Source organism: Vulpes vulpes, unplaced genomic scaffold (assembly GCF_048418805.1).
Source record: "Vulpes vulpes isolate BD-2025 unplaced genomic scaffold, VulVul3 Bu000000795, whole genome shotgun sequence".
NCBI lineage: Eukaryota > Metazoa > Chordata > Mammalia > Carnivora > Canidae > Vulpes > Vulpes vulpes.
This window is the reverse complement of record NW_027325707.1, coordinates 128,244-151,083: the sequence shown is the minus strand read 5'-3', so window position 1 is coordinate 151,083 and position 22,840 is coordinate 128,244. Positions and strand designations below refer to the sequence as shown.

General features: G+C 39.7%; 1 pseudogene; it reads left to right on the top strand.

The window, feature by feature from the left end:
* The first annotated feature begins 2,409 nt into the window (after positions 1 to 2,409).
* LOC112912712 (midasin-like) overlaps positions 2,410 to 22,840 on the top strand; it is a 147,978-nt pseudogene continuing 127,547 nt past the window's right edge.

Here is a 22,840-nt window from a genome sequence, read left to right as displayed (position 1 = left end):
GCTTTCCCTCTACTCTCTGCTCCTCGCCCCCCCACCCCGCCTCTTCTCCAGCTTTGTGTTTGTGCACACGCTCTCTCTCAAATAAATAAAATCTTTAAAAATTTTTTTAAGTTAAATTAAAATTTACATTCAAATTAAGCATATAGGTATATGACCTAGCAATCTCACTCTTAGGTAATGTAAGATATATTACAACTGGTACAAAAAAAGAAAGCATTGAATATATGTACCTAAATGTTCATAGTAGCTTTTTTTTTTTTTTTTAAGGGGTTTGGTTAGAGGAGGGAGAGGAGCAGAGGGAAGGAGAAACTTAGGCAGACTCCACACCCAGAAGGGAGCCAATGCCTGGCTTGATCTTAAAATTGTGAGACCATGACCTGAGCCAAAATCAAGTCAGACACTTAACCCACTAAGTCACTGAAGTAGGTGCTCCCATAGTAGCTTTTTGGATGATAGTTGGAAACAGTGAAGCAGTGAAGCTATCTATCAACATGCAAATAGATAAAAAAGTTGTGGTTTATTCAGACAGTGAAAAAGTAGTAACAAAATGGAATAAACTATTGAAGCATTTATTTACACGAATGATTGTCAAAAGCATTATACTGAACAACAGAACTTGGACAGAAAAGAGCACATACTGCATGATTAAATTCATTCATTTATTTTAGATTATTTATTTATTCATGAGAGGCACAGAGAGAGGCAGAGACATAGAGGGAGGAGAAGCAGGCTCCCTGTGGGGAGCCCGATGTGGAACTTCATCCAGAACTCTGGGATCACATCCTGAGCCAAGGCAAAGACGCTCAACCGCTGAGCCACCCAGGCATGCCCTGATTAAATTTACATAAAGTTCTAGACTAGGCATATCTAATCTGTGGTCGTAAAATCATATTATTGGTGAGAAGATTGACTGCCAAGAAACATAAGGGAACTTTGGGTTTGATACTTTTATTGGGTGGTGATTGCATGGGTCTGTATATATGTCAAAACTTATCAAACTATAAATGGGTGCATTTTATTATATGTAGAGTATATGTCAAAAAAGATTGATGGATTGAAGTTGGTTTTTGAAAAGCTAAATGTTTGAGGGCACCTAGCTGGCTCAGTTGGTAGAGCACTACTGACTCTTTCTATTGTTTTTTTAAATTATTTTTATCTTTAAATATTTTATTTATTTGAGAGGACGAGCATAAAGGGAGAGGGAGAAGCAGACTCCCTGCTGACCAGGGAGTGTTACACGGGGCTCCATCCCAGGACCCTGAGATCATGACTGGAGCCGAAGAGACACTTAACTGACTAAGCCACCCAGGTGCCCCAGAGGATGGGACTCTAGATCTTGGGGTCAGGAGTTTAAGCCCTATGTTGGGCTTAGAGTTTACTTTTTAAAAAAGGCTATCTATTTCTTCTAACACAGTTTTCCAGGTTACTTTTTTTTTTTTTTTTTTAAGATTTTGTTTATTTATTTTAGAGAGAGCACGCTCATGAATGAGCAGGAAGGAGGGGCATAGGGAGAAGAAAAACAGAGAATCTCAGCTAGACTCTGCTGAGTGTGGAGCCTGATGCAGAGCTCGATCCTGAGACCCTGAAATCATGACCTGAGCCAAAATCAGCAGTCACCCAGTCACTGAGCCACCCAGGCACTTCCATATTACCTTTTGAAGATAAAGCTCATGAAATGATACTCTCTCTGGAGGTTTTTTCCCCAACCTGCAAGTATCCATTTGTAGAACATGTCCTGGAGAGTTACGGTTTCTTTCATTCATTTTGTAGAGGAAGTTTCTTTTTCTTCACTTTGTAACTAGTTAGTGAATACTATTTATTTATTTATTTATTTATTTATTTATTTATTTATTTATTTATTTATATTTTTGAGGTGGGAGGAGGGGCAGAGGAAGACAGAATCTTTTTTTTTTTTTTAAGATTTTATTTATTCATGAGAGACACAGAGAGAGAGGCAGAGACACAGGCAGAGGGAGAAGCAGACTACTTGCAGGGATCCCGATGTGGGACTGGATCCCTTGACTGAGGATCACACCCTGAGCCGAAGGCAGACACTCAACTGCTGAGCCACCCAGGCGTCCCATGACAGAGCATCTTAAGCAGGCTGTGCGCCCATTATGGAGCCAGAGGCAAGGCTCGATCACAACCCTGAAATCATAACCTGAGCCGAAATCAAGAGTTAGATGCTTAACTGACTGAGTCACCCAGGCATCCCTACTGTATACTTTTTAAGTGATATTTTTTGTGGACTTGTTTATAGGGACATTCAGCAATCGAAAATGTCATATCATGCTCCTGTGAATCATGACCAAATCTGTTAAATGTCCTTGCAGGACTAATATTGATGGAAATTGTTTCAATGTAACATCTTCCTCCAATCAGTGCTTTGTTCAGAATTAGTTTTATAAGTCAATGCTGTATATTTTGGAAGTTCTTTTAAGAGCTTAAGTGTAAGGTGACCTTTTTCTGAGAGATAATTTTGGAAAACTGTTAAATTTTTACATCTGATGTAAAAATGAAACTCCTTAGTATGAAACTCCTTGGGATAAATTCATAGCATTGGATTTGCTGGGTCAGAGGTTATGACCCTTAAACAGTTTAAACCCACAATCTCATTGTTGGCCACAAGGGTTGTATAGGCCTCCATGCACACTAGCAACATGAGACTTTTCACACACTTTTTCAGTTTTCTTTGTTAGTCTTATGGACATTCTGAATCCAGGCACTAGAATTTTGTGGTCTATTTCATCTTTCATATCAAAGTATGGCTGTCTCCTTTGGATCTGTTTTATTTCTTCGAGGCTGAAGCCTTCATAAGGCTGTCCTCATTCATTTTGAGGAATTGATTTCTAATCAATTCTCTATCCTTACCTCAAGAGAGTTGACAGTTTTGACAGTTGACAGTTGACAGTTTTACATAATAACTGCAAGGTTGGTGCCCAAACCCATGCAATTTCTGTTTTCCTTCAAGAGCAAAGGAGCTGGGGGAAACATTGGAATTTCTGGGAAGTTCTGAGACCATGAAACAGATTATTTTTCAGGGAAGCTGTGTAGCATTTTACATGGAATTCAGGTATCAGTCCTTTTGCTAAAACCCCAGTGGACTGAAACTTCTTTGTAACAGCCTTTTACATTAAATTCACTGTAATCGTCTATTACAAAAACCTTCACTGTGTTTTATAAGGTAAACTCATTTATGAAATCTGGAAATTGGATGTTTTAATTCCAAGCTAGGACTTTTTGCTCTTCTGTAGCAGTGCAAATGAGTAGCATTCACATAGACTTTGTTTTGCCTTTCTCTCAGGTGTGGACACCTCAAGATCGCCAGTGTATCCTGAATACCTTAGCACAATTACTTCTGGATAAAGACTGTACTGTGCTGGTTGGTCGCCAGCTACGCCCTCTTCTTTTGGATTTGCTGGAAAGGAATGCTGAGGCCATTAAAGCTGGAGGCCAAGTCAACCATGATTTACACGAAAGGCTCTGTGTGTCAATGAGCAAACTCATCTGTAACCATCCTGACATCCTTCCGTGAGTAACCGTTTTTTCTTCACATTTCTCCTTGAGATAGTAGAACTTGGGATGTAAAGAAGGAGTGAGTTGAGGAGAAGGGAAATATAAGAAAGAAGAAATATAGATGGTACTATTTTATAAAAATGATCACAGTGGAATCCCTTTATCTAGCTTAGTTTAGTGACCATTTACTAGGTTCTTTTAAATCTTGGCCATCAAGACAGGTCTGGCAAAATGGCCAAGATAGGTTCCCTATCTTCAAGGATTGTATCATTTGGTGAGACATCCATATAAGGTGATTTAAATGAGTTTTATTTTATTATTTTTTAAAATAATTTTATTTATTTATGTGATAGAGAGTAGGTAGAGTGCAGGCAGAGGGCGAGGGAGAAGCAGGTTCCCCACGAGCAGGAAGCCCAGTGCAGGGTCATGACCTGAGCTGAAGGCGGACAGGCTTAACTAACTGAGCCACCCGAGTGCCCTGATTTAAATGAGTTTTAGTTGAAGCTCTTACAGCATTCACTTCAGATGTATGCTATTTTTTGCTTGCTAGAGCAGCTGCAGGAGTCAGAAGAGTTCTGGTGTCCGTTCTAACTTTATAACAATCTATCCGAAGCAGTATGGTAAGAAGTGGTATTAGAACTGGATTCTAATGTGATTTTCTTTTGACCAGCTCTGTTTCCATGCTGGGCTGGTTCAGCCCTCCCTAGACAGCCTGGTGGTCCTCCACTTCTGGGAGGTCACCATATTGATGCCAAATTTATCATGGACACCAGATCAGCATAGTGCACTACAGACCAGAACTACAGTCCTGCCTCATCCTCCCAAATAGCTGGGGTCTATTGCTTCATACCACACTATCTACCTTTGCCTTTTAAATTAATAGTAAAGTATCTTTTGTGTGGAATTGTCAAAGGGGCAGTAAAGTGAGTGTTAAGAGTTTTTTTAATTGAGAAAAGAGAACTTTTTTTTTTTTTTTTTTTAAGATTTTATTTATTTATTCATGAGAGACACAGAGAGAAAGGCAGAGACACAGGCAAAGGGAGGAGAAGCAGGCTCCATGCCGGGAGCCCGACGCGGGACTCGATCCCGGGACTCCAGGATCGTGCCCTGGGCCAAAGGCAGGCGCCAAACCGCTGAGCCACCCAGGGATCCCCAATGGTGGTGTTTTAGTAATTTTTATACAGGATTATATGGCATTTAAGTATGTAGCTATATGTTATCTTTTTATTCTTTTTATTTTTTGATTTGCATTTAGTGGTGGACTGTTTCCTGTTTTTTTTTTTTTTTTTTAAGTTTCTTTGTTTATTCTTTTTCTTTCTACATTCACTGTGGGGTTTGAACTCACAACCCCGAAATCAAGAGTCATATGCTCTTCTGACTGAGCCAGTCAGGCGTTCTTTAATCTTTATATTAAAACATCTTCAGGCACTATTACTCTTATTTTAAGTCTTTAGAGAGGTTAACTAAATTGTCCTAAGTGTCAGGGCCAGAACTGGATCACAGGTCTTATTTCTAGATGGTAGGAGGACTGATGAGTTGCCCAAGTGGCTTGTCCAAGATTAGATGTTTAACTGGGTGATATTCCATGTTGCATTTTTGAACATGCATTTTGGAACCTTATGACTCTTTATCATACTACAGGAAAGAGACCTTCTCTTCTCCTTAGTCTTTGAATATTCTTTAGGGAAAAAACTAATGTTGTTATTCTCTGGCTAAAAATGCTTTACTTTATTGGTTCATCTGTCATTGTTTAGACCAGAATTTTAGAGCACTCCTTGAAAATGATGGGTCTCAAGAGTAAAGGGTGCTACTGTAGTCAAATAAGTTTGGAAGAGAGTATTGACCAAACTCCCTTTTGTGTGCTTAGATTGGATCACTGTTCTCTTCTCCCCGTTGCTGCACAGATGGAGGATCATTGCCAGTACACTCTGCTCATTTCCCCCATCTTCCTCAAAGACCTCCTGGGTCAGGTTGACCATTTGGTTACTGCTTTTCTGTTTGCATACTTTTTTTTTTTTTTTTTTTTTTAAGATTTTATTTATTTATTTATGAGACACACAGAGAGAGGGAGAGGCAGAGACACAGGGAGAGGGAGAAGCAGGCTCCATGCAGGGAGCCCGATGTGGGACTCGATCCCAGGTCTCCAGAGTCACGCCCTGGGCTGAAGGCGGCGCTAAACCACTGAGCCACCCGGGCTGCCATGCTTGCATACTTGTTACTGTCCACCTAGTCCCACATGTGCTGCCAACATTAGCTGCCTCTGAGCTAGTGGAATACCAGCCTCTTTCCCCTGAAGAATTAGTCTGACAGTATACTTGTGAAGAAAAAAATGTCTTATTTTTACAAAAGTAGTATATTTAAGTAATAATGTATTAAGTAATAATAAGAATTGCCAAAAGCAGAAGTCTTCACCCTGAAATCCTACTTTTTAGGGATAACTTATTAATAATAGTTTTGGTGTGTTTTCTCCCAAATTTCTTTTCTTTTTCTTACTCTGCCAGGTCTCTTCTGAGCCCCATTTGAATCTTCTAAGTCTCCTTTATCCAGTCGCCTTCAGAATATCACGTGTTAATTTACCAAGTCCCTATTCCTGTTTGTTGGCTTGCTTGTGGAAGTCCCAAGCTTTCCCAACCATCTCCTGAATTCTCATTATTTCCCAATTACAGTTGTATATTTGGGGATTTCTTGAGCTAGGAGTCTGGGGTATACTTCCTTGGTGCTTCAATACAAGTTGCTCTGGAAAACAGATTCAAATGGCTGTTGCCCCTGCTCTGTCGCATCCCCAGTAGGTTCCTGAGGATTCTGTTACTGACTACTAGTTCACCAAGTTATTATAAAAGGATGCAACTCAGGAACAGGCTGATGGAAGAGATTGATTGCTTCATAATACTAGATTTGGCAGTGATTTTATCTTTTTTTTGTGACACCAAAAGCACAAGCAACAAAAGCAAAAGTAGACAAATGGAACATCAAACTAAAAAGCTGCTACACAGCAAAGGAAACAAGGATGTAGAGACAGCCTACAGATTGGGAGAAAATATTTGCAAATTGCCTCTGATAGGGGATTAACATTAAGATTATGTAAAGAAATTCAATGTGAAGCTTTTTTTTTTTTTTTCCCTAAGATTTTATTTATTTGAGAGAGAGACTGTGTGAGCTCAAGAGTGCAGGGAAGGGCAGAAGGGGAGGGAGAGGAAGAAGGAAAATCTCAAGCAGACTCTGCTGAGCACTGAGCATGGAGCCTCATGCAGGGCTCAATCTCATGACTCTGAGATCATGAGTTGAGCTCGAACCAAGTATTGGACACATAGTTGGCTGAGCCACCCAGGCACCTCGTCTGAAGTTTTTGTCCCTCTCACAATCTTAGCCGCCGTCCATGTTTCGTGCAAGTCTGTTCATCTCTTCAGATGCAACCAAGGCATCTCTTTTGGACTCCCCCAGATTTAGTTGAATCTTTTTCCTTTGTGCCTCTTGTTGTTTCTGTAAATTACTATCTTCCTTGCTAGATTCAAGCTCTTCAAGGAAAGTATCTCCTTGGTTTTGTACCCCTTGTAGTTAACACAGTGTCTGGCTTCTAGTGTGAGGTCAGTAAGTGTTTGTTGAAAATGAGTGTATTTTCAGTAGAAAACACTTGGGGTAAGTACTTTTGATTTTTGTATTTTCTTAGGCATATCATGCCATGGTCCTAGTTAAACAGGATACTGTCTAGGACTAGGTAGCTTCAGTATTCGTATCTGTTTTCAGACCCTTGGAAATTGCTGTTATATTCTGCTGTCCTGTCTCAAAGTAGAAATTTATGCTTTGATATCCTCACTAACAAATGAAAATAATCTCTCTCTTTCTGAAGGTTTGCCCTGAGGTATTTCAAGGATACTTCTCCAGTCTTTCAGAGACTCTTCCTAGAGAGTTCAGATGCTAATCCAGTCCGCTATGGACGCAGGCGGATGAAGCTCCGGGACCTAATGGAAGCAGCTTACAAGTTTCTGCAACAAGACCAGTCTGTGTTTCGGGAGCTCTGGGACTGGAGTGTGTGTGTCCCTCTCCTCAGAAGCCATGACACCTTGGTCCGCTGGTCTGTAGCTGTTGGACTTTTCTCACGTTTCAAGTGTGGGGATGGTAGAGGGAGTGTAGAGTTCTGTGCGTCAGGAGGGAAAGGAAGCTATGTAAAATGTGTTATTTTTATTCTGGTGCCTTTGGGGTTCTTACTGCCTTTCCTTAATCATGTATCTCTTACATGGAAAATGAGATGATACTAGTGGAGTGCACCTTTTTCAGGTTCTGTCAAATGAATTCATCATGCCTGATTTGTATTTTGTACTCTTTTTTTTTTTTTTTAATTTTTATTTATTTATGATAGTCACAGAGCGAGAGAGAGAGAGAGAAAGAGGCAGAGACACAGGCAGAGAGAGAAGCAGGCTCCATGCACCGGAAGCCCGACGTGGGATTCGATCCCAGGTCTCCAGGATCGCGCCCTGGGCCAAAGGCAGGCGCTAAACCGCTGCGCCACCCAGGGATCCCTGTATTTTGTACTCTTAATTATAATATATCAATTCTATAAGATTTCTTTTTCTTTTTTTTTTTTTTTAAGGTTTTTATTTATTTATTTGAGAGAGGACAAGAGAGAGCCAGGGAGCACCTGGGGGGGAGGGGCAGAGGGAGAAGCAGGCTCCCTGCTGAAGCCCAGCAGGGGCTGATTCCAGGACCTCCAGGATCATGACCTGAGCAGAAGGCAGAACTGACTGAGCTTTTTTTCTTTTTCTTTATATAATTATTATTATCATTTTTTAAAGATTTTATTTATTTATTTATTCATGAGAGACACAGAGACGGAAAAGCAGAGACACAGGCAGAGGGAGAAGCAGGCTCCATGCAGGGAGCCTGATGTGGGACTTGATCCCAGGACTCTGGGATCATGCCCGAGCAGAAGGCAGATGCTCAACTGCTGAGCCACCCAGGCGTCCCTCTCTCTTTTTTTTTTTTAAGTTTATTCATTCCTTCATTTATTTATTTATTTATTTATTTATTTATTTATTTATTTATTTATTTATTTTAATTAATTTTTTATTTATTTATGATAGTCACAGAGAGAGAGGCAGAGACACAGGCAGAGGGAGAAGCAGGCTCCATGCACCGGGAGCACGATGTGGGATTCGATCCCGAGTCTCCAGGATCGTGCCCTGGGCCAAAGGCAGGCGCCGAACCGCTGCGCCACCCAGGGATCCCTCCTTCATTTATTTATTTTAGTAATCTCTATGCCCAGTGTGGGGCTTGAACTTACCATCTAGAGATTAAGAGTTGCATGCTTTACCAACTGAACCAGCCAGGCGCCCCTAGAATTTCTTTTTTTAGTATTTAGTTGGCTAGCAAATTTTCTTTATTCTTGAGAATTAGCTGCTTGTTCTGAGTTTATATACTTTAATTTTCTCCAGGTACACAGCCAATTGTCTTGCTTTGGTCACTTGTATGAATGAAGAGCACAAGTTATCATTCCTTAAGAAGATTTTTAATAGTGAGGAACTGATTCATTTCAGGTTGAGGTAAGAAGGAGGATTCTTAGAGATGTTCATGTGGCTTTGCCGTGTATTAAAGTAACTGATGAGTTCCTCATTTTCCTCAGGTTACTAGAAGAGGCCCAGCTGCAGGACTTGGAGAAGGCCCTGGTTTTGGCTAATCCAGAAACCTCCCTTTGGCGTAATGAGAAGGAGCTGCAGTACTTACAGGGACATCTTTTTTCAGCTGACCTCTCTTCCAGAGTGACTGCTGTCTGTGGTGTGGTGCTGCCTGGGCAGCCACCAGTCCCTGGAGAGCAGGTATGTTGGCATCAGTAGGGTGTCTTTTTCCCCCCTCTTAAACACTCAGTGTGCTTTTTTCTTTGGCTGGGCCCTGTGTTAAAAGTGTGAGTCAAATTAAGTTTGCCAAATTGCTGTTCCATTTACAGAAGTACTCAGAAGAGATTAAGAAAAAGTTACCCAGGGCTCTCTTTGATATTTCCTTTGTCTCTATTTGATGTTAAATTAGAAACTCTAATGATGCCTATATGATGCTTTTAACTTCAGCAAAGCTCTTCCATTTATTCTCTGTGTGATGTTGGGTAGTTCATGCTGTGGTAACATATTTATATGAAACAAAGGCAGAATGATTAGTCTGGAGACCTTTGGGTTGCTCTTTGGGAGAGACAGGGCTAGGCTCAAGTATAACTCCCAGCAGCCTCTTTATGTCATGACATTATTTTTACTCATTGTGTGGGAGGCTAGTAAGTATAGTGAACATCCCCTGCCATATGAAATGAGTTTCTTTTCAAGAATGTGTCTCCAGACCCATGCTTTTGAAAGATTTATAGATTATAATCTAGCTCTATAATCTGAAACTGTTGGGAGCCAGTCTGTTTTCCCTAGTAGTCTTTAGTCAGTTGTCACTTTGTGTGATGGTCAGATTCACCGTTTTCTTTTTGGAAAAAGCCCTTGTCATTCCTTGAATCATTGGTTTGTCCATTGGGCAGTACAATTTAAAGAAAAGAAGCATAATGGGGGCACCTTGCTGGCTCAGTCAGAAGAGCTTCTGGCTCTTTATTTTGGGGTTGTGAGTTTGAGCCCCATGTTGGGTGTAGAGATTACTTCAAATAAATAACCTTAAAAATATTAAAAAAGCTTAATATACATTTAAAAATGCACATCTGAAATGTACAGCTCAATGATTATTCATAAACTGAATATATCTATGTAAGCAGCATGAGGATAGCAGCATTTCTAGCGGCCCGTGTGTTTTCCTCTAGTCACTAAGATCCTCCCAACCCCAACCATTCTCCTAACATGGATTAGGTTTGGAGCATTAGAATTTTAACATAGGGAAGGATTCTAGTTGGGATGGGCCTGATGTTGAGTAGCAGTGACAAGGCACTGGGGCAGAAGCACAAAATGGTGCTATGTCCCAGCCTGCCTGCTTAATAACAGAGTAATAGCCCTACAGAGAGTTCAAGAACTCCAGTCCTGGGGCACCTGGGTGGGCTCAGTCAGTTAAGTGGTTAAACATTTGACTTTGGCTCAGGTCAGGATCTCAGGGTCCTAGGATCCAGCCCTGTGTCCAGCTCTGTGCTCAGTGGGACATCTGCTTGTCCCTCTGACCCTTCCCCTGCTCATGCTCTCTTTTCTTTCAAATAAATAGAATTTAAAAAGCAAACAAACAAACAAAAAAAATAAAAAAATAAAAAGCAAACAAACTTCCAGCCTTGAATCTCATTTTATTCTCACGTATCTATAGGGAACTAGTCATGTTTGAGAAGTTTTTATTCCTTAAAAAAATTCTTAAAAATTCCACCTTCCCAAGGGATCTTTTTCCTTATGTTATATTAGGTACATTATTATTTGAAAATTTTTTCAACGCAGTAAAACAAAACATTTACCATTTTAAACTTTTTTTTTTTATGTAAATAAACTCTACCCCCAATGTGAGACTCCAACTTTAAACCCTGAGATCAAGAGTCACATGCTCTATTGACTGAGCCAGCCAGGCATCCCAAACGTCTTAAACAGTTTTAAGTGTACACATCAGTGATGTTAAATATACTCATCTTGTTTTGTAAACAAACTCCAGAACTTTTTCATTTTGCAGAATTAAAACTCTATACACATTAAACATACTGAGAGAATTATTACTATTATTTTTATTTTTTGTTAATGGAAAACGTCAAATATATTTCAAAGTAGAAACAGTGGTATAATGAATCCCCATGTACCCATCACTTAGCCTCAGTAATTATAAATTATCAGTTACATTTTATTTATAGTTCTGCACACTTTCCCCAAACGGTGTTATTTGAAGCAACTTCCAGATAGCACATCATTTCATGCCTAAATATTTCAGTATATACATATAAAAGAAAAGAACTTTTATTTATTTATTTATTTATTTATTTTTTAATTTTTATTTATTTATGATAGTCACAGAGAGATAGAGAGAGAGGCAGAGACACAGGCAGAGGGAGAAGCAGGCTCCACGCACCGGGAGCCCGACGTGGGATTCGATCCCGGGTCTCCGGGATCGCGCCCTGGGCCAAAGGCAGGCGCCAACCCGCTGCGCCACCCAGGGATCCCAGAAAAGAACTTTTAAAAAAGCCATTATTCTTTATTATACCTGAAAAAATACAATAATTTTATAATACAAAGTATCCTTTTCCCTGATTGATAAATATGTTGTGTGCATTCTTGATTTTAGATATGAAGTCTTAGGGGATCCCTAAGCGGTTTAGCGCCTGCCTTGGGTCCAGGGTGTGATCCTGGAGTCCCGGGATCGAGTTCCGGGATCGAGTTCCGCGTCAGGCTTCCTGCATGGAGCCTGCTTCTCCCTCGGCCTGTGTCTCTGCCTCTCTCTCTCTCTCTCTCTCTCTCTCTCAATCTGTGTCTCTCATGAATAAATAAATAAAATCTTAATTAAAAAAAAAGAAAAAAAAGATACGAAGTCCTAGAATGTGGTATAAGAGGAAGGAAAACAAAAATGCAGTCATGAGATGAAGTTTGCCCCTATCTTTTGTGTGTCAACTTTTTTGGCTTCTCAGACTTTGGTGGGAGATTTTCCTTAAATCCTGCCAAAAGGAAAAAGATCCTTATTTTGGATAACATACCTGTTGTTATTATAGTTCTAGTACTACTAATTAGAGGTTTATGTAAAGGTTAGTGAAAGCATTGTTGTAGAAATTAATCTGTGCACTTTGGAGGAAAGACTGTTAACATGCCTTTTATTTTTCCCTTGCTTCCTTAGGCTAGTAATAGGAGTTCTTCTCGTGAACAGGAGCTGGCCTTTAGATCTTATGTGCTGGTTGATTCAATCTGCAAAAATCTTCAGACACTGGCTATGGCAGTGGCTTCTCAGAATGCTGTGTTGTTGGAAGGACCAATAGGATGTGGAAAAACTTCCTTAGTTGAACACTTAGGTGCAATGACAGGTAGAAGGAAGCCCCCTCAGCTTCTTAAAGTCCAGCTTGGAGATCAGACCGACAGTAAGGTAATTAAGAAATAGCAAATTTTGGTGGGTTCACATGCTTATAAATGTTTGCATTAAAGTATTGTTTTTGCTAAGGGAATGTGAGAATAGTTATTGGTCCTCCTCATAACTGATGGGACCAACGTGTAAAAACACCAAGTGCCTGCTTATATCTGTATAGAATTTTAACAGAATTAATCAAAGGATGTGGCATTGGGATCTCGGATATGTGGTTTCATTAATACTTTTTCCTTTTCCTCCAGATGCTGTTGGGAATGTATCGGTGTACAGATGTCCCAGGAGAGTTTGTGTGGCAACCTGGTACTCTCACACAGGCAGTCACAAAGGGACACTGGATCCTTCTGGAGGATATTGACTATGCCCCCTTAGACGTGGTATGTTACCTCACTATTTACTGATTTTCTGTCTTTTTTTTTTCCCCTGAAAGATTTTATTTATTTATTTAGGAGAAAGAGGGAGAGCACTAGTGGGGTGGGGGTGGGGCAGAGGGAGAAGGAGACACAGACTCCCTGCTGAATAGAGAGCTTAAGGATGCCTGGCTCTATCCTATGACCATGGGTTCATGATTATTTTTTAAGACAGATGCTTACTCCACTGAGCTATCCAGGTGCCCCAGACACCTGTGTTACCGAAATTATCTCCCAAAATCACTATTAACAAAATACATTTCAAAGACAGGAAATCAGGGGCACCTGGGTGGCTCAGTTAGTTAAGCATCTGCCTTTGGCTCAGATCATGATCCCAGGGTCCTGGGATTGGAGCCCTGCATGGGACTCCCTGCTCAGTGGGGGAGTCTGCTTCTCTGTCTCTTTATCCCTCTGCCCCTCCCCTCTGCTCCTTTTCTTTCTCCCTAAAATAAATAATATTTTTTAAAAAATAATAGGTATTTGATTAGAGCTGTTACGTTTTGTGAGAAGCTCATTCATGATTACCTACCTAATCTGGTTTGAGGTGTTTGTTAGAAAATTGATAAAGTTCTGCTGGTACTGTTTCACTGAGTACAGTAGTCCCCCCTTATCTGCCATTCAGTTACCCTTGGTTACTCTCAGTCCTGAAGCAGATGATCCTCCTAATGTATCAGAAGGTCAGTAGTAGCCTAACACTATGTCGAAATGTCTCCATCATTCACCTCACTTTATCTGGTCACATAGGCATTTCATCATCTCATATCTCCATAGGAAGGGTGAGTATAGTAAGATACTTTGAGAGAAACCACATTCACATAACTTTTACTATAGTATATTGTTAAAATTATTCTATTCTATTGTCATTTACTGCTGTTAATCTCTTACCTTGCCTATTTGTAAGGCAAACTTTATCAAAGTATGTATGTATAGGAAAAAGCATAGTATATATAGGACTCTGTATTATCCACAGTTTCAGAAACCACCGAGGGTCTTGGAACATACTCCACATGGATAAGGGGGAAATTCTGTAGTTGGATATGTGATCAATTTCATTGTAGTTTTTTGCTCCTTTAGTTGAATATGTGATCAGTGTCATAACATTTCCAAAAGAATAGGCCTTGTGGGAAATAGCTTACCCATGTTACAAATACATTGAGAACTTTGAGACCCTGCTTCCTAGCTTTGGCATCTGTAGAGCAGCAGGCTGAGGACAGGTAAAGGAAGAGAGCATGTTTGTCTTTGTTTCATTACGGAAAACATACTGGATATATATTTTCGTTTTTAGAAAAATTGCTTTTTTTTTTTTAAAGATTTTATTTATTTATTCATGAGAGACACAGAGAAGAGAGGCAGAGACATAGGCAGAGGGAGAAGCAGGCTCCATGCGGGGAGCCCGACATGGGACTCGTTCCTTGGCCTCCTGGGCCGAAGGTGACACCAAACTGCTGAGCCACCCGGGCTGCCCCGGCTTTCCATTTTCTAGTGCTTTTTCCTTAGGCAGTTTTTTCAGCTATCAGGGTATCTGGAAATCATTAGGATTGTACATTGTGGAATTAGAGCCAAAGAAGATAGGTGAACATGAGAGAGGTTACATCCAGGCCATGATGGAGCCTAGGGATCTCGTATTGTCTTATAGTTAATTATATTCTTTGAAGGTAAAGTCCAGATTCAAGACTTAACTGACAATTTCTGACTTGCTCTTCCTTTGGCAGTATCTGATAAATGTCAGAAAATTCTTCTACATTTAGTCCAATTTTCTGTAGACCATTCTCCTGTTCATATATTTGTTGTGTTCATACAAAGGTTATGGTGCTCATTTTATTATATTTAAACTTCATTATTGTTATAATGAAGTTGTGTTTACTTAAAGACATGCCTAGATCTTTTGATTATTGTTTTGTTGTTTTCAGAACTTCTTAGCTAATAGTCCTTTTTTATTTTAAGGTAGCTTTTACAGATATTCAGGTTATTTTTCTTTAGTTTCAAGTTTTGGAATCATTTGGAGTTGCTCCTATATTATTTTGGGCTTTCCTTTCAGCTTCTAGCCATGTGTGTAGTAAGAATATTTAATAAAATTACGTCTGATATTTTAGAACCCTTTTCTTTGACTCTTTGGTCTTACTTTGTGTATTCTTTTTAAGCTTCCTGTATAAACTCATGTTCCCTAGATCTATGTGTATGGCCCACCCTTTTCTTGAAATATTTAAAAAAAATGTCCCTTAGCTGGTGGAAGTTAAAGATGTCCAAGATGGAATTTGCCTGCTCTTTCTCAGAACAGCCTTTTCTTCCATAGTTTGATGTCTCCTTCTAGTCTCTTAGTTATTTAGTCTTAAATTGCTTAGTATTTTTTTATCTCTTTATTTTATTCTCTTCTCTCCCACTGCCTTAGCATAGGATTTATTTTCATCCGTCTGTCTAGCCATTTTGCTTTGTTACCTATTTTTCTCTTTTTCTTTTCTTTCTTTACTCTTCTTTCTTTTTTTTTTTTTAAAGATTTTATTTATTCATAGAGACAGAGAGAGAGAGAGAGAGAGGGAGAGAGAGAGAGGCAGAGACCCTGGCAGAGGGAGAAGCAGGCTCCATGCAGGGAACCCGATGTGGGACTCGATCCCGGGTCTCCAGGATCACACCTCGCGCTGCAGGCGGTGCTAAACCGCTGCGCCACCAGGGCTGCCCTTTACTCTTCTTTCTTGCCAGCCAGACATCTATCTATATAGCCATCCTATCTTTGTTTTTGCCTCTTTCCTGTAGGCTAGCCTCCTTTCAGTTGATGTTCTGTTTGTTGCACTGTTGCTAAAATAAAAATTATAGTTTTTCCCCCAGGCTAATTTACTCTCTGTAACTTTCATGAAAAAAATTCAAATTCCTTAGCTCAGCACAGGAGACCCTTAATTTATTTATTTCTAAGTTTTATAGTTTTCCACTACTTCATATGCACATTCTGCCCTAACAGTGGAATCCTCTCATGCTATGCTCTTAGGAACAGAGATTTTTATCTGTTTGAATATTATTTGCCTGGAGTATATGTGCTGGGAGTTTCCCTCCCACCAAAACTGGCTTCCTGCTCACGTTTAAGACTCAGTGAATATCATTATCTCTGGGATGTCTGTCTGCACTTTCAATGCTTCTACACCATTCTATTCTGATTCACAGTCATCCCTAGGGTCATACTCATCATGCCATATGGTGGTTTGCATGGCTGTTTTGTCAGATGCTAGGCTGTAAGGCCTCAGTCATGTCTGGATTTTGAGTGTCTGGCTTGGTAAATATTGAATGAATAAATCATTGGAGTCTAGGTGGCTCATACATTGCCACTTGCCTTTTGATCTTAGTTCATGTTCTGAAAACTAAGGTTTCCTTTAAGGATGTGTTCATTGTTTGGAGAGAGGGTTCTTTTGTTTTTTTGTTACTTCTGCCTTAATAGTTTTATCATTTGGGTTTTGTGATTTAGGTTTCCGTGCTGATCCCTCTTTTGGAGAATGGAGAGCTCTTGATTCCTGGCCGAGGTGACTGTCTGAAAGTGGCTCCTGGATTTCAGTTCTTTGCAACTAGGAGGTATGTTCTATTAACCTATCTATTCCCACTGGAGCCGTTTTCTCATAAGTCCCCACACTGGAGTACTGAGTCCAGAGTCCTGGAGTAGTTTTCTGGGCCCACATTAAGGAGGATCAGTTGGAACTGATGACAGATCCACCCTTTTCATTCCTGTTTTATTTTAATTAGCTAATTTTTAAAGATCTAGTTCCTATTTCAGGACTCTGTTCATTTGTCTATCTTTACACCAATATCATAGTATCTTAATTACTGTAGTATTTTTTTTTTTTTTTAAGGATTTTATTTATTTATTCATGAGAAACACAGAGAGAGGGAGAGAGAGGCAGAGACACAGGCAGAGGGAGAAGCAGGCTACCTGCAAGGAGCCTGGTGTGGGACTCAACCCCAGATCCCGGAATCATGCTCTGAGCTAAAAGCAGACGCCCAACCACTGAGCCACCCAGGTGTCCCGATTACCATATTTTAGATTTAAGCTCTGTACCCAACATGGGATTGACTTCATGACGCTGAGATTGAGTTGCATGTTGTACCAACTGAGCTCCAGACGCCCCTTCATTCCTGTTTTATTTATTTATTTTTTAAAGAATTATTTATTTTAGAGAAAGTATTCCCACAGCCCCTACATGGAAAAGGAAAAGAGTCACGGGATCCCTGGGTGGCTCAGTGGTTTAGCGCGGCCTTCAGCCCAGGGCGTGATCTTGGAGTCCCGGGATCGAGTCCCACATCGGGCTCCCTGCATGGAGCCTGCTCTCCCTCTGCCTGTGTCTCTGTCTCTCTCTCTCTGTGTCTCTTGTGAATAAATAAATAAAATCTTGAAAAAAAAAAAAGGAAAAGAGTCAGACTTGGGTCAACTGTCAGCCTCTCTTTCATTTGTCATCTGCCCTGTGAGCCCAACATATTGGTAATCTGGCACCAGAATGAGATAATGTCTAGCAAGGGTTAACCAGAGGCATAATTAAAGATTAAATTGGGAATTTTGTGTAATTCTTTTTTTAAATTTTGAAATACAGACTCTTGAGCTGTGGAGGAAATTGGTATCGACCTCTAAATAGTCATGCTACTCTGCTAGACAAATACTGGACAAAAATTCACATGGATAACATGGATAAGACAGAACTGAATGAGGTATGTGGTTATCAGTGGGAAAGCATTAGTGGTTTTCTTTTTTACTTTTTATTATTAACAGTTCCAGATACACATGTAAATAGAGGAAATAGTGTAATTGGTCATCAAAATACTCATCAACCCAAGTTTAACAGTTAATGTACTAACATTTTACAGAATTTGTTTCATCTAATATTTTTTATTTGCTAATGTATTTGAAAGCAAACTCCTTAACATTTCATACCTGAATACTTTAATGCATACACTTAATACTTCAATACTTTGCTTTAAAAATTTAAGTTTTTTTTTTTTTTTTTTTTTTTTTAAGATTTATTTGAGGGACACCTAGGTGGCTCAGCGGTTAAGCATCTGCCTTCAGCTCAGGGCGTGATCCTGGAGTCCCAGGATCGAGTCCCACATTGGGCTCCCTGCATGGAGCCTGGTTCTCCCTCTGCCCGTGTCTTTTCCCCTCTCTCTGTGTTTCTCGTAAAAAAATAAATAAATAAATAAATAAATAAATAAATAAATAAATACATCTTTAAGAAAAAAAGATTTATTTGTGAGAGCACATGTGTGAGTGCTAGGGCACAAGCAGGGGGAGGGGCAGAGGGAGAAGCTGACTCCCCACTGAGCAGGGAGCCCAAAGGATGCCTGGGCTCAGTCCCAGGCCCTGAGATCATTCATTACCTGAGCCTAAGGCAGATGCTTATCCAACTGAGCCATTCAGGTGCCCTGGGCCTTTCCATATATAATCACAATAACTTTATTGTCCCCAGTAAAATGAACAGTGATGTCTCAATACCATTTAATTTTCAGACTATATTCAAGTTTCCTCAATTGTTTCCAAAGATCCTTTTTTAAAAAAATAATTTACTAAGTTGTTTTGTAACTAATGTCTCATATATTCAACAACTTAATATACATTTTGTTTTGGGTATTAATAAAAATGGAGATGAATTATTTTTTATTTTTTATTTAATTTTTTAAAAAGATTTTATTTATTTATTCATGAGAATACACAGGAGAGAGAGAGAGAGAGAGGCAGAGACACAGGCAGAGGGAGAAGCAGGCTCCATGCAGGGAGCCCGACATGGGATTCAATCCTGGGTCTCCAGAATCAAGCCCCGGGCTGTAGGTGGCGCTAAACTGCCGAGCCACCAGGGCTGCCCAAGATGAATTATTTTTTAGATGTTACTCATTGATTCATTTTGTGGTATTGCTCATTATCCTCAAACGTTTAAGAATTATACCTCTCTACCCTGCTAATTCCCCCCACTTTCCTCTTACATTACCTTGGAAAGCTTCCCATTCTGCAACACTTCATCTGGGAGCATAGCAAATAATGCACTATTGGTGATTATACAGGCATGGGAAGGATGCTTTGCTCTTTCTTGGTGTAAGTTTTTAGATAAATAAGTGACGCAAGACAACCATACCAAATATCTTATTCACCATTTTAAGTGTTTATTAGCAGAGAGGTTTTCAGGGTATCTAGTTCACTGTATTACTGGAAAAAAGTTTGATCGTGTAATCTCTCAGAAGCCTTGTTTTGCCATTGTGATTTTGTAACTCTGCAGCCTATTTTGGACTTGTGAGTTTATCTCATTCTAATTCCTAGTTGTCTATTTCTGTGTCTGTTTGTGTATCCCTCTTTTGCTGCCCTCTACAATAGTTCCTCCAATAACATTCATCTTTGTGTCCCCAGCATCCACTCCACCTGGCACTTTATAAGCATTTGTTGTGTTGCTCTGTCATCACACAGCTCTTTCTTTTGCAGTTGTAGACATTTCAGTGTTTAGTTTTCATTCCTAAATTGCCATCCTATTCTTTAAATAAGAGGTCCGAAATTCACATTTAGGTGTGATTTGTTGGGGATTGAAAGCATGACAACATGCTACTTTTTTTTTTTTTCTTCAGTAAAAGCCAAAGCTCATTTTCCATTTCTGTCATGAACAGCTGAGTCATTCTGCTTCTCGGACGCACAATAGGAGCATTCACCCCCTCATTTAAATAATGTATATCATATTAGTTGACCTTGAGAAGTTCTCTTATTTTTAAGCCTTTGAACCTAACTAATAAATTCTAATAACGCTCTCTGGAATAAGTGACTGTTGGCTAAAATGCTTGTGTGCATTGTTTAGGAAATAAAATAATATCCTAAGCTGATCTCATGGGGAGCACAAGGGACTGCATTTCTATTGCTGCCAGCTCCAGTCATCTTATGCCTAGAAAGATTGTCTTTGAATGGGGCGCTTGGATGACTTAGTCGGTTAAGCATTCAACCCTTGATCTCAGCTCAGGTCTTGATCTCAGGATCATGAGGTCAAGCCCCATGTTGGGCTCCACACTGGGCATGGAGCCTATTTTTTAAAAAATGATGTCTTTGACTTGCTGAAATAACAAATTATACTTTAAAAAATGAGCTATTTATATAGTGCTAACTCCTCATAGCTAATAAGTGCCAGGGAGTCATTCCTGGCAGTTTCTCAAATCTTGTCTCTCTGTACACCTTGAATGTGCCCTCGTATCTTAGGAGATAGTGCCTTAGAAGACCTACTGTCTCTGCTGGCAGTGCCTATTCACAACCGTTAATGACATCTGCCAAGTGCAACATCTCCATGAAACCTTCCTGGGTCTCCAGGGAGGGCTGACCACATTGCAATTTTGATTTGCTTGTGTATCTGCTTTTTAGACCAGATAGCATTTCTTGAGGGTAGGCTACATTCATTTTGGTTTTGTTTTCGTATCCTTAGTGTTGCTGATGTAAGTGGGGACTTAAGAAATGCTTATTAAAGGAATGAACCTCCAAAATACGTATATTAAATTGATAATAGAGCCATATTATATCAGATTAGTTTATTAAGTGACATTGTTTTAGAATTTTTATATTTGTGGTAATAACAAAGAAAAGATTTTTTGGCTAAGGAAGAAAACAGCCGGTTTGTGTGTATTTATAGATCTTTTCTATTCAGAACTTTTTTCCCAAATAGCTGAGCCCTCACTAAAGTGTAAAACTGATAAAATTCTTTTTTCTAAATAAAAATCGTTTTTTTCTCATTCTTAGGATAAATATACATGCTTATATAATGGAATTACTACTCAGCAGTGAAAACGTTTAAACTAGTGATACATGCAGTAATGTCTAGATAAATCTCAAAAACATTAGCTGAGTAAGAGAACCAAACTACACACTACATCCTGTATGACTCCTTTTAGATGACACTTTTTAAAAAAATATTTTATTTATTTATTTATGAGAGAGAGAGAGAGAGCCAGAGACACAGGCAGAGGGAGCAGCAGGCGGGCACCCTGGGTGGCTCAGTGGTTTAGCACCGCCTTCAGCCCAGGGCATGATCCTGGGGACCCAGGATCGAGTCCCACATCGGGCTCCCCACATGGAGCCTGTTTCTCCCTCTGCCTGTGTCTCTGCTTCTCTCTCTGTCTCTCATGAATAAATAAATAAATCTTTATTAAAAAGAAAAAAGAGGGAGAAGCAGGCTCCACGCAGGTAGCCTGATGTGGGATTCGATCCTGGGTCTCCAGGATCATGCCCTGAGCCTAAGGTGGTGCTAAACCGCTGAGCCATTGGGGCTGCCCCTAGATGACTACTTGAAAGCAGATCTATAGGGATCAGAATCTGATACCTGATTCCCACAGGCAGGGGTGTGGGAGAAGGGATTGATTACAAAAGGGGCATAAGGGAACTTTTAAAAAATTTTTTATTTATTCATGAGAGACACACAGAGAGAGAGGCAGAGACATAGGCAAAGGGGAGAAGCAGGCTCCATATAGGAAGCCCGATGTAGGACTTGATCCTAGTACTGTGGGATCATGCCCTGAGCCAAAGGCAGATGCTCAACCACTGAGCCACCCAGGTGTCCCAGGAACTTTTTGTTGAAGAGGTGATGGAAGGACACTTGGATGACTCATTTAAGTGTCTAACTCCTGATTTCATCTTAGGTCATGATCTCATGGTGGTGGGATGGAGCCCTGTGTCTGGCTCTGCGCTCAGTGGGGATTTTGCTTGGGATTTTTCTCTTTCTCTTTTGCCCTGCCCCTGCTCATACACGTGTGCTCTGTCTCTAAATAAGCAAATAAATAAATCTTAATAAAAAAGGGGGAGGTGTTGGAAATAGTCTATATTTTGTTTGTGGTGACCAAGGTCATCAATATATCCAATTTTATTTTATTTTATTTTTTTTTATATCCAATTTTATAAATGTTTACTCCCTACCCAAAAATATATATTGTGCATTTTAAAGATCTATGTGTGTATCCATTTTACTGATTTTGTAACTTTTTTGTTTTAATTTTTAATCTACCTGAAACATGTTTTCAGCAGTATCTATTGTAAAGTCCTTCAGTAAAAAAACATGAATTAAAATCTGTGATATCTACTACTCGAGATGACATTGTTAAAAGGTTGTAGATCCTTATTTTTGTAAATATGTATACATTATATATACAGAATAAACGGATATTTCATATACAAATTGGAATCACAATATATTTTTCAAGCTAATTTAAATGTATTGGATGACAATATTCCTTTCTTTTAAGATTTTGTTTTTATTTATTTATTTTTATTTTTTATTTTTTTTTTTTAAAAGGACCTTTTCATTTTTTTTAAAGATTTATTTATTGGGATCCCTGGGTGGCGCAGCGGTTTGGCGCCTGCCTTTGGCCCAGGGCGCGATCCTGGAGACCCGGGATCGAATCCCACATCTGGCTCCCGGTGCATGGAGCCTGCTTCTCCCTCCGCCTGTGTCTCTGCCTCTCTCTCTCTCTCTGTGACTATCATAAATAAATAAAAAATTTAAAAAAAAAAAAGATTTATTTATTTATTCAGAGAGAGAGAGAGAGAGAGAGAGAGTAGAGGCAGAGACACAGGCAGAGGGAGAAGCAGGCTCCATACAGGAAGCCCGATGTGGGACTCGACCCCAGGTCTCAGGGACCACACCCCGGACCACAGGCGGCGCCAAACCACTGTGCCACTGGGGATGCCCAAGATTTTGTTTTTAACTTTTACACCCAACCTGGGGCTGGACTCACAGCCTAAGATCAAGAGTATTACACTCCATTGATGAGCCAGCCAGGCACCCCAGACAATATTTCTAATATATACATATTTCCCTTTTTTCTCAAATAGACCTGTTTGAATAAATCCATATCATAAAAGCTTAAAACCAATAGTATGAGTACCAAGTATTATTCTGGAAAAAAATTCTCAATAATTGAAGTAAATAGGTACAGTTACTTTT